Source organism: Sinocyclocheilus rhinocerous, unplaced genomic scaffold, assembly GCF_001515625.1.
Source record: "Sinocyclocheilus rhinocerous isolate Xijiao unplaced genomic scaffold, SAMN03320098_v1.1 scaffold2366, whole genome shotgun sequence".
NCBI classification, from domain to species: domain Eukaryota; kingdom Metazoa; phylum Chordata; class Actinopteri; order Cypriniformes; family Cyprinidae; genus Sinocyclocheilus; species Sinocyclocheilus rhinocerous.
In genome coordinates, this window is record NW_015640446.1 from 432,150 (window position 1) to 444,971 (window position 12,822).

The following is a 12,822-nucleotide window of genomic DNA, read 5'->3' on the forward strand; positions in this document are numbered from 1 at the left end:
TTTTTTTTTTTTCAAATGACGAGACAAAGCAACGGTTTGAAAGTCTTAATTACAGATTTGGGCTTTTTGTTTCACAAGACGTTAATTGATGGACTGGAATGGTGTGGATTACTTGTGATGTTTTTATCAGCTATTCTGACGGTACCCATTCACTGCAGAGGATCCATTGATGAGCCAGTGATGTAATGATAATTTTCTCCAAATATGTTCCAGTGAAGGAACAACCTCATCAACATCTCGGATGACCTGAGAGTGAGTAAATATTCAGCAACTTTTCATTTTTGAGAGAACTATTCCTTTAAATCAAGATGCATTTATTTGAGTAGAAAAATGACATAATACATGAAGTCTTATTTTCTGGAAAGATGTATCAAAATTAAGTGAGTTTAAAAAAAAAATAAAGTAAATAAATAAATACAAATAAAGTGGTCCTGTTAGCCCCTTCTAGTAGATGCCGCAACAACACCATCTATGCAAAAGACGGTCTCTTTTCCAGATATCAAAGATCAAAACTAAATAACAACAAGAAACGATAAATTCAGTCACATTAAAAAACAAGTGACTAGAAAAGGAGAGAGAAAAAGAGAAAATAACGGAGAGAATGTGCATATTTGTCATTTCAATGTGAGATCATTACAGTCTAGAGCATCAATCCAACATGTGACTTTGATGCATGGCTGTGTCCACACCATCACAATTATCTCCCATTGTGCATCTGATGTAACACACACAAGCGCACACACAAACAGTTTGATGGATATATTGAAGCTGAGGCCTAAAGGCTAGTTTTGATAGGAAAGTGATCCATTGCTCCTCGGCACAGTGGCCCATTACTGTGTTTTTCTATGGACACCCATTAGCCTGGGTCGACAGTCATAACTGCTGAGACCCTGATGAGCGACAATCACATACACAAACCCCCACATACACAGTTAGATACTGGTCACTATCCACATTTGAAGGTAATTGCCCTGTAGCAAAATCTAGTAAGCTGCCAATTTAAGGCCTGTTCGCAGCAACATGCATATTGTGTGCAAAAATGTAGTGAGATAAGCATTTTTACTTGAATGAACAGCTGCTAATGTGTAATTAGTATTATTGTTGTTGTTGTAATTATTATTTTATTGAATTATTTATTTTGAATGCAATCCCCGAGTGCATTTTGAAAAAAATAGTTGATAGTATAAAAAAAAAAAAAAACCCAAGATGATGGAGGAGATAAATGCAATGATCAATGCTATTTCAGTTTATACAGAAATGTATCGATATAGTTTAATGTAATAAAAAATGTATTATTATACCCAATATTTGCTATGGTTTTTATGCTTATTAGAATATCATGTTGTTAGATTAGCAACATGCTAATTTCAAACTGTGGCCCAATTCAGAGGCTGCATCTTTCGAAGGCTGCATGAATCATAGTAGCGCGACGAAGCCTGTCCCAATTTGGAGTCTCCTTCAAATGCGGTCTCTAAATGCGTTATTCATTTTCCAGGCTATGAAGGATACAATAGATAGATCCTTTGTGGCCCAGACTATGCGACGATTCATTTCATGCCAGTGACAACTTATTGATTTGTTTATTTATTTATTCATTTATTTATTTTTTGATAGAACAAGTCGTAAGTATTTGGATTCAACTTTATCAAGTATGCAGCATTACAAAAAAAAAGGAGGATTTTAAATATTGACATATCTTACTAGGATGCAAATGTATGAACTTTTGATTATGTAAATGTAATAAATGGAGCAAAGTGAACATATTTGTGAACGCTGTTTTGTTTTCAGACAGTTGGATATAAAAAAATTTTAAAAAAAGTCCAGTACAAACATTACTGCAGCTCATCAACGGCAGCTGTCACAGTTGTTAGACGTCCCATTATGTCCGACATTTGCGGACTTCGAAGATAGTGGTAAATCACCTTGGACTAACAACAAAATAGCTACCAACTGGTAATACCAGCTTCAGGTGGTCAGACTGGGTTTTGGCACAAGTTATGCCGAGTTCACACTGCACGATTTTAGCCCAATTTTTCACTCGCCGACAGGTTTTGCGAAATCGCCGACAAATGCCCGAAATCGGAGGCAAATCGGTGCTCGTTCACGTGAGTGACAATCACGCAATGTGAATTATGCAGCAACTGAATGCTACCCCAGATAGTAGTTCAGTGTGAAACCAACAGTGATGCGACGTCTTTGAAAACCGTGCAGTGTGAACTCGGCATAAGCCAGCTAATGACTAGTTTTAACAGATAATGACATGCTTAGATATTCCAAAACAGTTACCAGCTTGGTTTCCTATGTTACATGCATGGTGTGTGGAGTAGCTGCCAATGTAGAGTGTTCCAAACTGTTCACATATGAGGTTCCAATGCAGTCTGGAAGATGACTTATTTGGTAGCTGCCAATGTTCCCTCTAAGCTGCGGCCGCGCAGAAGAAATAATGTGCAGCGCACACGCATAAATGAGTTGGGAAAGCCATTTGTGAAAGCGAATTAATTGTAATGCTCGGGTAAACCGCTATAGAGTTGATATTGCTATAGAGTTAAAACCGGTGAATGCGGTTTACAGGTTTCATAGAAAGAGTTTTACAGTCACACACAGGGGTATTGTGCAAACTGTACTTCATAGGGATGTTTAGGTAGCTATAGAAGAATTCACGTTCACGTTTTTTTATATTTAACTTACAGATCTCAGTTTAAATGCTTCAGTTTGTTTACTATTCTATTCTATTCTCAGTTTAAATGCTTCAGTCTGTTTTCTATTCTATTCTATCAGTTTAAATGCTTCAGTTTGTTTTGATATTATATTATGTTATATCAAATATTATAAACCTAATAAATAATTGACCTTGATTTTTAAGTCTCTTATGCTCATTAAGGATGTATTTATTTGATTGAAAATACAGAAAAAAACAGTAATATTGTGAAACATTATTGCAATTTCTAATATTGTTTTCCTATTTTAATATACTTTAAAATATAATTTATTCCCGTGAAGCAAAGCTGAATTTTCAGCATCATTACTCCAGTCTTCAGTGTTGTATTATCCTTCAGAAATCATTCTAATATGTTGATTTATTATCAGTGTTGAAACTGTTGTGCTGCTTAATATTTTTTTTGAAACTGTGATACTTTTTTCTTTGATTCTTTGATAAAAAGTTACAAATAACAGCATTTATTCAAAATATAAATATTTTCTAAAAATATAAGTCTTTACTATCACTTTTTATCCATTCAACACATTTTTGCTGAATAAAAGTATTAATTTCTTAAAAAAAAAAATAATTACTGACCACAAACTTATATGTATATTGTACTGTATATTGTAACACAACATTTCTATTTTGAATAAACACTGTTCTTTTTAACTTTTTATTTATAAATATTAAGCAGCACAACTGTTTCCAACATTGATTATAAATCAGCATATTAGAATGATTTCTGAAGGATCATGTGACACTGAAGACTGGAGTAATGATGCTGAAAATTGCTTTGCTTCATAGGAATAAATTATATATAAAAGTATATTAAAATAGAAAACTTTTATTTTAAATTGCAATAATATTTCACAATATTATTTTGTGAAATAATATTCAGTATTTTTATCAAATAGATACAGCCTTGATGAGCGTAATAAAGTTATTTAATAAATATTATTGATCCCAAACTTTTGAATGGCGGTATATTATACTGTAAAAAAAAAAAAAAAACTCAGGTAACCTAAAATGTACATCATTTAGTCACAGGTCAAATTAAATACAAATAGCACATTAAAGTTAAAAGTTACACACTTTTTTTGTGTGCACGCTGTACAGGTCTGGTATAAAGAATATTTTTGCTCAGGTGGCCGAAATGTCCGCCCAATAGAGAAATGTTTTGCTCAGCAAGAAAAAAAATTAGAGGGAACATTGGTAGCTGCCCATGTAGATAGTGGGCAGTGAGTTAGAGTTAGAAAAGGAACAGAGTGTAATGTAAGAATACATCAGCATGTAACTTTTGTATGCAAAAACGTCATGCGTCAGTGTTATGCAACTCGTTCCCATAATCTCAGCAAGATGCGAGAACCGAATTTTCAACCTGACGCACCAAATTTTCGCACCAAAGTCCTGCGGTTTAATCAGCACAATACCAGCATCTGTATCCTCCTGTTAGCTGAGACCAAAAGCTACGACTTCATTAAAGACTGTGGCTTCTGTTTACCACTGCGATATTGCATTAGACAGGGAAGACGGACAAAAAGATTCCTCCTTGTTTACTGCTTCAAGACGCAGACTCAATAATTCAAAGAGATATTTCTGTCTCCCTCTCATGGAAAGACATAATTATTTCCCTCTTTGTTGTAATCTACACTCGGCAAGCATGGGAAGCAATCCTGATCCGAACGCCGATGGTTCCCGCGTTGCTTCAAGGGGTCCTGGAAGGCTATTGTCTTTGAAATTGGATTACGATAACCTTTCGGCTGTTTTAATTCAGAAAGGTATTAGCTGAGGAAATGACAAGCAGAATGGAGTGTTTTGAAAGGAAACATTTCAGAGATACTGTTAATGTTCGTTTCATTAACTGTTTTTTTCTAGTATCTGGAGCGACGCCAATGGGAGCGACCTCTCAGAAATGCTTGTAATTTCTGCAGGTCTTTGACATACCCTTTAAATATCCATTAAAAGTGAGCGTTCAGCCTCTCTCTTTGCTTATTCTCCGTCTCTTTCAGTCTGTGAGAGGGCCTGATAACATAAAGACACATCTGTCTCGAGTAATGAGCTGGCTGCATGGGAAAATGTAATTTTATGTGCAATTTTATGTCTTTTAATCTGTTACCTGGCATTTTAATTTGGGTACAGACACCTGGCACTGATTCATCAGCGAATCACTGCAACATATCTAGATATTTTCAGGGGCCCAAAAAAGTGTTGGTTTGACTGGTAGTGCATAATGACTAAGAGACTGAAGTTATCTAGGGGACAAGGATCATAAAGACTTACCACCTGACAACCACTCAGAAACCCTATCAACCAACTTTCCACCCCCTAACAACCACTCAGTGCAGCACAGCATCATGGTGGCAAGTTTGCAGGTAATTTTTATTTATTTATTTATTTGTGTTTGTGTGTGTAGATCGTTTCTATTACACATGAATACGACCATGCAGAAAGCTTGGTCCCGATATGCCCTTCTTTTTTGGCACTATTTTATTCTAGTTCTTTGTAGATGCATATTTATTTTGTGAAGTCACATCAGAGTGAAATATCACTGAGCAGCATTTCAGGTCACGGAATACTTTTGGGTACACACAAGACACACAAATCACTTAAAATACCCTATTTTATCTCTCGCTCACTGTTTTAGCATCTGCTAGTATCTGCTAGGGACAGACAATGAAGAGCAAAAGAAGAGTAGAAACATACAGTTAAAGGAGTCATATGATGCGTTTCAATTTTTTCTTTCTCTTTGGAGTGTTACAAGCTCTTGGTGCATAAAGAAGATCTGTAAAGTTGCAAAGACTAAAGTCTCAAATCCAAAGAGATATTCTTTATAAAAGTTAAGAGTCAGCCACGCCTACCTAAAACGGCTCGTTCTAACACGCCCCCACATATCTACGTCACGATGTGGGAAGATTTGCATAACGCCGCCCAAATGTTCACGCAAAGAAAGTCCACAAACGCCCCAAAGGACAGGTGCTCCGTGCCGAACCTCCTCCAGGTACTGATGGACTCATCAAGGGCATAGAAAAACAGGTCCTTGAGAGCCGCATCGTTGTAGTACAGCCCCTACGCAGCACTCCTGAACTCCATTGCAAATTCCCTCAAGTCAGCCCCCCAGTGACGCAGGGAACTTAGTGTTGCTACCTGAAGCATGCGTCGGTAGAGGGGGCTGCAGGTAGTGGAGGCTGGTAGCTGGATTGAGCCCATTCTCTGCTGATTCCTCATCTGGCTGGTTCATTCTGTCATGGTCCCGGAAGAGAGATGAGGTGAGGACTCAAATGCAGGAAGAATGGGCCTTTATTTAGTAAAAAGTAAAACACAATAAACAACAAAAATTACCCCGAGGGGGGAAAACAGGCAGGCCAGGCCAGGACAGGACAGGGCACAGCAAGAAAACAGGAACATCTAACAGACACAACAGGAACTACTAACATATAACAAGGAACCAGCACAGGACTGCAGACACAAGGAGAATAAATAGGGAGACAAACGAGGAGGGTAACAAGAGAGACACAGGTGAAGCAACTGAAACAATAACGAGGTAACAAGACGGGCGGGGTCAGACAATAGACAGGAGAGCACATGGCACCAACAAACACACAACAAGCCAAACAAATACGCAGTGACATCTGGTGGCTAACTAGGGCACACCAGCAGAACCATGACATTTTTGTTCTGTATTTCTATATACTTCTAGATTTATTCATTGATCAGTCCTAAGCAATCCTGGCCTCTGATAGTCATTCAGTTATATTGTCTGGGTGAATCTGACAAAACCTGTCAAGGACACATCTGGGTCATATTTCACTCCCAAAATAAGAATTTTTATATTTATATATTTATTTATTTTTATATTTATAAGTTATATTTTGCTTATAGAAGGTGTTGTATAGGACCATTGAAATTTCTTGAATGAAACATTTTTTTAATACAATTTTCAAGTAATTAACAATTGATTAACTTAATCTGTCAAATGTTAATGTTAATCAAATCACATTGTCATTATTGTAATGTGAATAATACATATACATTATTTAAATTGTATGCAGATAAAAAATAATAATAATTTACAGATCATTGCAGTATTTGCTATATTGCCTGTAATTTATGATCCAGCAGTAACAAATAGCAGTAGTAAGATTTAAAAGTCTGGGGTCGGTATATTAATTGATTAAGAAATTAATCATTTTATTTAGCAAGTATGCATTAAATTGATTAAAAAAATAGCAATAGTACACGATTACAAGTGTGATATTAAATTTATACAACAGTTTCAAGCCACAAGAATGTAAATAAATAAGAAACAACCCGGAGTGTTTTAAAAAAAAAAAAAAGTAAAATAATAAAAAAAAAACCTTGTGTGCAGAACTACTTCCTTTCTCCACAGATTCAAATCTCAAGTTGACAGTTTAACAGATGAGCCCAAGCCGCCTTTACTAATTTGAAAACATCATTTTAGAATTTGTGACGAAGTCACAATGGAAGTTAAAAGCTTTATTATGTAGAGTATTATAAGAGAGAGAGAGATGGACTGATCGAGTGTGATTACCTGCATCTGATACAGCATTCATTCTTCAGCTCAATCTCATCTTCACAATAAAACATTAGTTTGAATGCGATATCTTTGCTGTACTATCCTTCCAACTGTTAAGTGGATATATCCCCATGATGACGCTAGTCAGTGGATTTGCTGGTTGTATCTTTCAAGGTGTTGTAAAAACAATGTCAAACTAGGGCTGGACGATATGGCCAAAATTGATATCACGATATATTTCTTAATTTCGGTCGATACGATATAATTCCGATATTGATATGAACACTATTTATCTGAAATAGAAATATTTTGTAACATTATAAATGCCTTTATCATCACTTTTGAATTGATATTGAATTATTGTCCAGCCCTATGTCAAACGTAAAAATACAAAAACAAACGTAAAAATAATGTCCTTGTTTACAACCCCGTTTCAGTCTCTTTCAATATAAAAGTATTTGCTACTGACTCACTCATGAAGACAATACCTTGTTGCTATCTAATAGTGTAAGTTATATAAAAAATAAAGTTATGAACCTTTGCCCACAGTCAAAACTATCTGCTCTGAAACAAATAATAGATTAATGAGAGCAAAGACTGCTGGTTAGATTTACCCAAAACAAAGTATAGCTCATGTTTAACCACTATAGAGACATCAGAACCAGCAGCAAATTCCAGAAGATCTGGCCGAGGTGAGGCTGCTCTCGGCAGGTTAATGAACGCTGAACAGCTGCTGATGCCCTGGAGCTCACATCTCTGAAAACATCAAAGCAAATTTTAAAATATGCACAATTAATAAACTGCATATTTGAAGTTTGAACAACTACATTCTCTCCTAAAAAAAAAAACTACATTCCGTGACACAACGAGTAGTATTTCTAAAATTATAGCGAGTTTGATTGTCCACTATGACACTTAGAGAAATGCTGCAAGCAGAGTGATATAAATGGTAAAACAGTTCCCATGGTGATACTGTAGAAAACTGTGCGGCAGCCAATTAGATTTGAGGACCAGAAGTAACTATTGTTTATGCATCAAATCATTACAATCAGAGCCATTAATTTTCAATAACCAAAAACCAACTGCACACATGCACAGACATAAGCACAAAGAGCAGTGACAATCTCTCCACAAGCCAGAGAAGCTTCAATAAAACCTAATCATTCAGAAAACACAAAAAGACCTCGCCACCCCCGCGCTCTCTCACACACACACCCGTTTCATAATTTCACACCACCGTCAGAAGATTAAAACCAGCCTTCTTGTTTCATGAAGACAGATACATCAGAAAAGCAAGCTGAAGGAGGAGAAACAGGGCTACTCTTCTCTCTTTTTTTTTTTTTTTGGAGCATTGATTCAAAAGTTGGCATCCACTCTGTCTGTTCAGCTGCACTCGTCTTTTGATGTCTGTGTCAGTCACTGTCTGTCTCTCTATCTGTCTATAAATTAATCATCGTGTGCTTTGAACAGATCAGTGTAAAGCCGCTCTTTACCGACAGAGAGACTATAAGAGCCAGGGCTGGGGGCGACATGGTTTGTTGACTGAACGGATCCGTGCGGCACCTTATTGAACTTAAATGAAAAGAAAATATGAACGCCGGAGCAGAGGTGGGAGACAAAGAAAGAGCCCAAGCGGTAAATATGGAGTTCTTTTGTGACTTTCTCATCAACACAGACTTTCTCAAAAGTTCAGAGGTGATGGCCAATCGTGTGAGGTTATGCCACACACAGGGCCAATCAGAGCGCAGCTGGGTTGCTTCTTTACATAACCTTCTTCCAGTTTCCATCAACCACCAGTCAATGACAGGGCAGGGTGCGATGAGGGGATGAAAGAGAGAAGAGAGATCTGACATGGAGCAAAACGAGTATGTGAAAGATGCAGCTGCTTTGTAGAGTTTCAAACACAAATCGAAAACATCAGGCTAACATGCTAATCATGCTAACAATAAAAACCACACAGTCACAGAGCGCCTCATTATCCCTTACAATTATGGAAACATTATGGACAAATATAAGCACATGTCTGCACACACAGTCATATTCCCTACTTGCCTTCAGCATTCACTGAGATAATTATATCTACAGCAGCTCTTCTACTCTGTAGGAAATGCATTTTTATTAATAATGGGAGATGACCAAAAGCAATAGCGCGAAACATGCACAGAGATATTTTTCAATCTTAAACGAAAATGTCAGGTTATTTACAGCCTAATCTCTATAGTATGCATCTGTGGCATGCTGTTGTTTATCACAGATAATAGTTCTGATTCGTCCCTCAGTTTGTAAACAAGAGTGGATACAAATGTACAGCTGGGCTTTTACAAAGGAAGTCTATTTCAGAAAGGTTTAAAAGCAGACATGCTATTTCTGTTTAAGCGCTTGCTGTATATTAAATTCTTTCACGGTAAATTTTGTTTTAAGGTTCAAACTGCTGATTCATTCAGGAATGAAGTAAATGACTCTCTTAACGGACGGGCCAATAAATCATTGGTTCACACGACTCGTTCAAAACGCAGATTCATTCAGAAACGAATCACTGCTGTGATGCTGTGGCTTTATAGGTTTTCGTTTTGTTGTCAAAACTGATCAAAAACAGACAATATTGTACCCGATCTAAACAAAATAACACAGTATTAACTTATTATTTACTGAACTGTTGTTTAAAATCACATGTGCACGTGTGCTATTCGGGACAGAAACAGCACTTGTGTGATATTGCACTCGCTGCTCCTGTGTGATATCACTTATCATATTTTATAAATATGAGACAAAAACTCATACCGGGGCATTTTTTTTCCCCAATATCTTGAATTTTAGGGGCATATAACAGCATTTATGGACTACATCACGCAGTGTGTTGTTGCCCTGTATCATGTTTGTCAACAGACAACTGTATGGCAGTAAATTATATTATTTATTTACTTATTTACTTACTTATAGGGTTGATAAGCATATACATATTTATATTTTTAAAACAGTGTTATATTGTCGGAAAATAAAAATGTCATTTAAAATGCATGTGCCAAGTTCTTGTAAATGTACTCTCTGTATTAATTTTGGTTTTACATTTAAAAAAAAAAAAAAAAAAAAAAATTTTTTTTGGTTTTCTTTGGGGTCACAAACAATCCAAACCGCTTTTATGGTCTAGATTGAGATTTTTTTTTTCTCTTTAAAAGGACAGCAGGTGAGATTTACAGTGTTATGCAACATGCATAACAAAGTCATAATTCATACGTGAATCTATTTTTTTTCAGACCTCCAATAAGAGAAATTGATGGCAAGGAATTAAATTAGAAGATGTGAAAAGTTCTCCATAGCTCAAAAACAATGATCAGGTCTTGCCCAAAATGCAGACTAGGTTTTAAGAGACAGCCTGTTCATTTACATTGACACCGGCTTATTTAAAATCATGCAAACTGTGATTCCCCTCTTTTTATCTATAGTGTGAAGGTAAGGAATTGACCAAAGAAGAAAAGCAGCGTCTTAGGAAAGAGAAGAAGCAGCATAAAAAGAACAAAAAAGATGACAGGGGTCCTCCAGAGAAGGAGAAAGAGAAAGCATCTGTACTAGCTCCATCAAAACCTGCCACACAGAGCCCAGCACATAAAGGTACTGCTTCAAAATAAGTTTCCTGCATCTAAAGTTGATTAAAACAAATGTAATTTGGATTAAACTTTTAAATTGGGAAAATTGGAAAAAAAAAAAAAACATTTATTTGTTTGTTTTATAGTGAACTCAACATACAGTAATGAAGGTCTGCTGTTGTTGTTTTTTTTCTCCAAAATAACAGGCAATTGAAACTTTGTATCGTAAAAAAAACGTACTTTTTATAAAATGTATATAGAGGGACAAATCAAAATATTTGTGTGTGGTAATCACAGCATGCCACAGATGAGGTCCATAGACAACGTTGTAAATAACCTGGACAATTCCTCTAAGGTCAGTCAACAACAATAACTAAGGAAATAGGCAGCACAAGGAGAGAGAGAGAGTGAACGAAATGCCACAGACTAGCGTGTCTCTTCCTCATCCCAGTAGCCTGGACATGGCATTCATCACATTAACAACCCTTCTTCTCACACGCTCTATCCTTCCGTCTGATCCTGTTTCTTTATATCCTGTATGCAGACTGTAACTCTTTCCTTTAAATGCCTCTTTTAACAAGCAGCAAATCCTTCCTCTTCCATCAGTGTCTTTTAAAGCTGAGACTTGTTTCTTTTTTTCATTCTCTCATTGCTTGGAACGTTGTGTGTCAAGGCCAGTTTGTCGGTGTCAGTAGGGGGGTTGTGATTGTGCCTAAGATACTGCTTAGCTCTTAAACACACACACACACACACTTTAAAAATCAATGTCTTTCAGTGAGCTCATGTTGGGTGCTGAGTGCATATATCAGTACTGTATTTCAGAAGGAATCAGTGGCAAAGGACAGATGAGTGGGAGCAGATGCGGCAGAGAGAGATAGAAAGACATTTTGGGCAAACCATTCTCCAAATCATGCTTTGGTCAATGCGCATCACAATAGTATTTTCATAATACCGATATTTCAGCAGTCAATACCGATATTTGATTCTCAATATTCATTCTGATAACGCAGCAAAAACTGTTGAATACACTTTTAAGTTAACAAATACAATACGTTTATAAATACGTTTTGCAAAACTCTAAACACATTCTCTTTCACTTAAACACTTATCACACTGTGATGCATTTGTGCTGCAAAATGCTAAACACAAGTGGCAAAAGTTAAACACAACTAAAGCACAGTTGTCATCGTTTACACATAACGATTCAGAATTGTTGTTGTTTCTAATGATATGATCAAACCAACTGTACAACATATGAGCCAGTTCAGAGTGCACAAGTGGCACAGGTGACTGAATGATGATACGAACAATAGAGGGAAACAATCTGAGATGGAGAGGAGCAAGAGTATATGTAAGAAGTGGAGGATGAGGAGGATGAGGAGAGAAAGAGTAAGGCTTAGAGAGTGTTATCAAGGCTGGATCTGTCAGACCAGAGGGGTTTTCTCTTTGTCTAGCAAAAAAGACTACATTACTTGTCCTTTGCAGTTGGACTGCAGTATTTTTGCAGTATCCAAGTCCTGAATATATGCAAACATTCAGTACTATTCAATATTTAGCACAACTATTATTCTTGCAGTACATACAGTAGGCCTATGCAATATATTCACCTTACTCAATTGCAATTACTAAACTTTACAAAATTGCAAAATTGTTTACTCATTACAATATACTTTTTTCTGTAATGTTCTGGATGCTGTGTTCTCCATTATTCTCTGTAGTGTCTAATGAATGCTCTGTAGCGTTTATTTTATTGACTCATATGTGTGTGTGATCTGAGAGCACCGTTTGATTTAGAGTGCAAGTGAAATGGTTTTGCAGTGATTGTTTGATTTTGATGGAAGAGTCAGAGGTTTCGTGAATTTAGTTTGAGTATTTGGATTTGTGTTTAAGTTTTTGAGAAAATTAGTGATGGTTTCAAGAAATGTGTTTTAGCAATTCAGAAAAACTGTAACTGTATAATCTGGGTTATTCCAAATGGGGGTGTATTTAGATGGTGCAAGCGG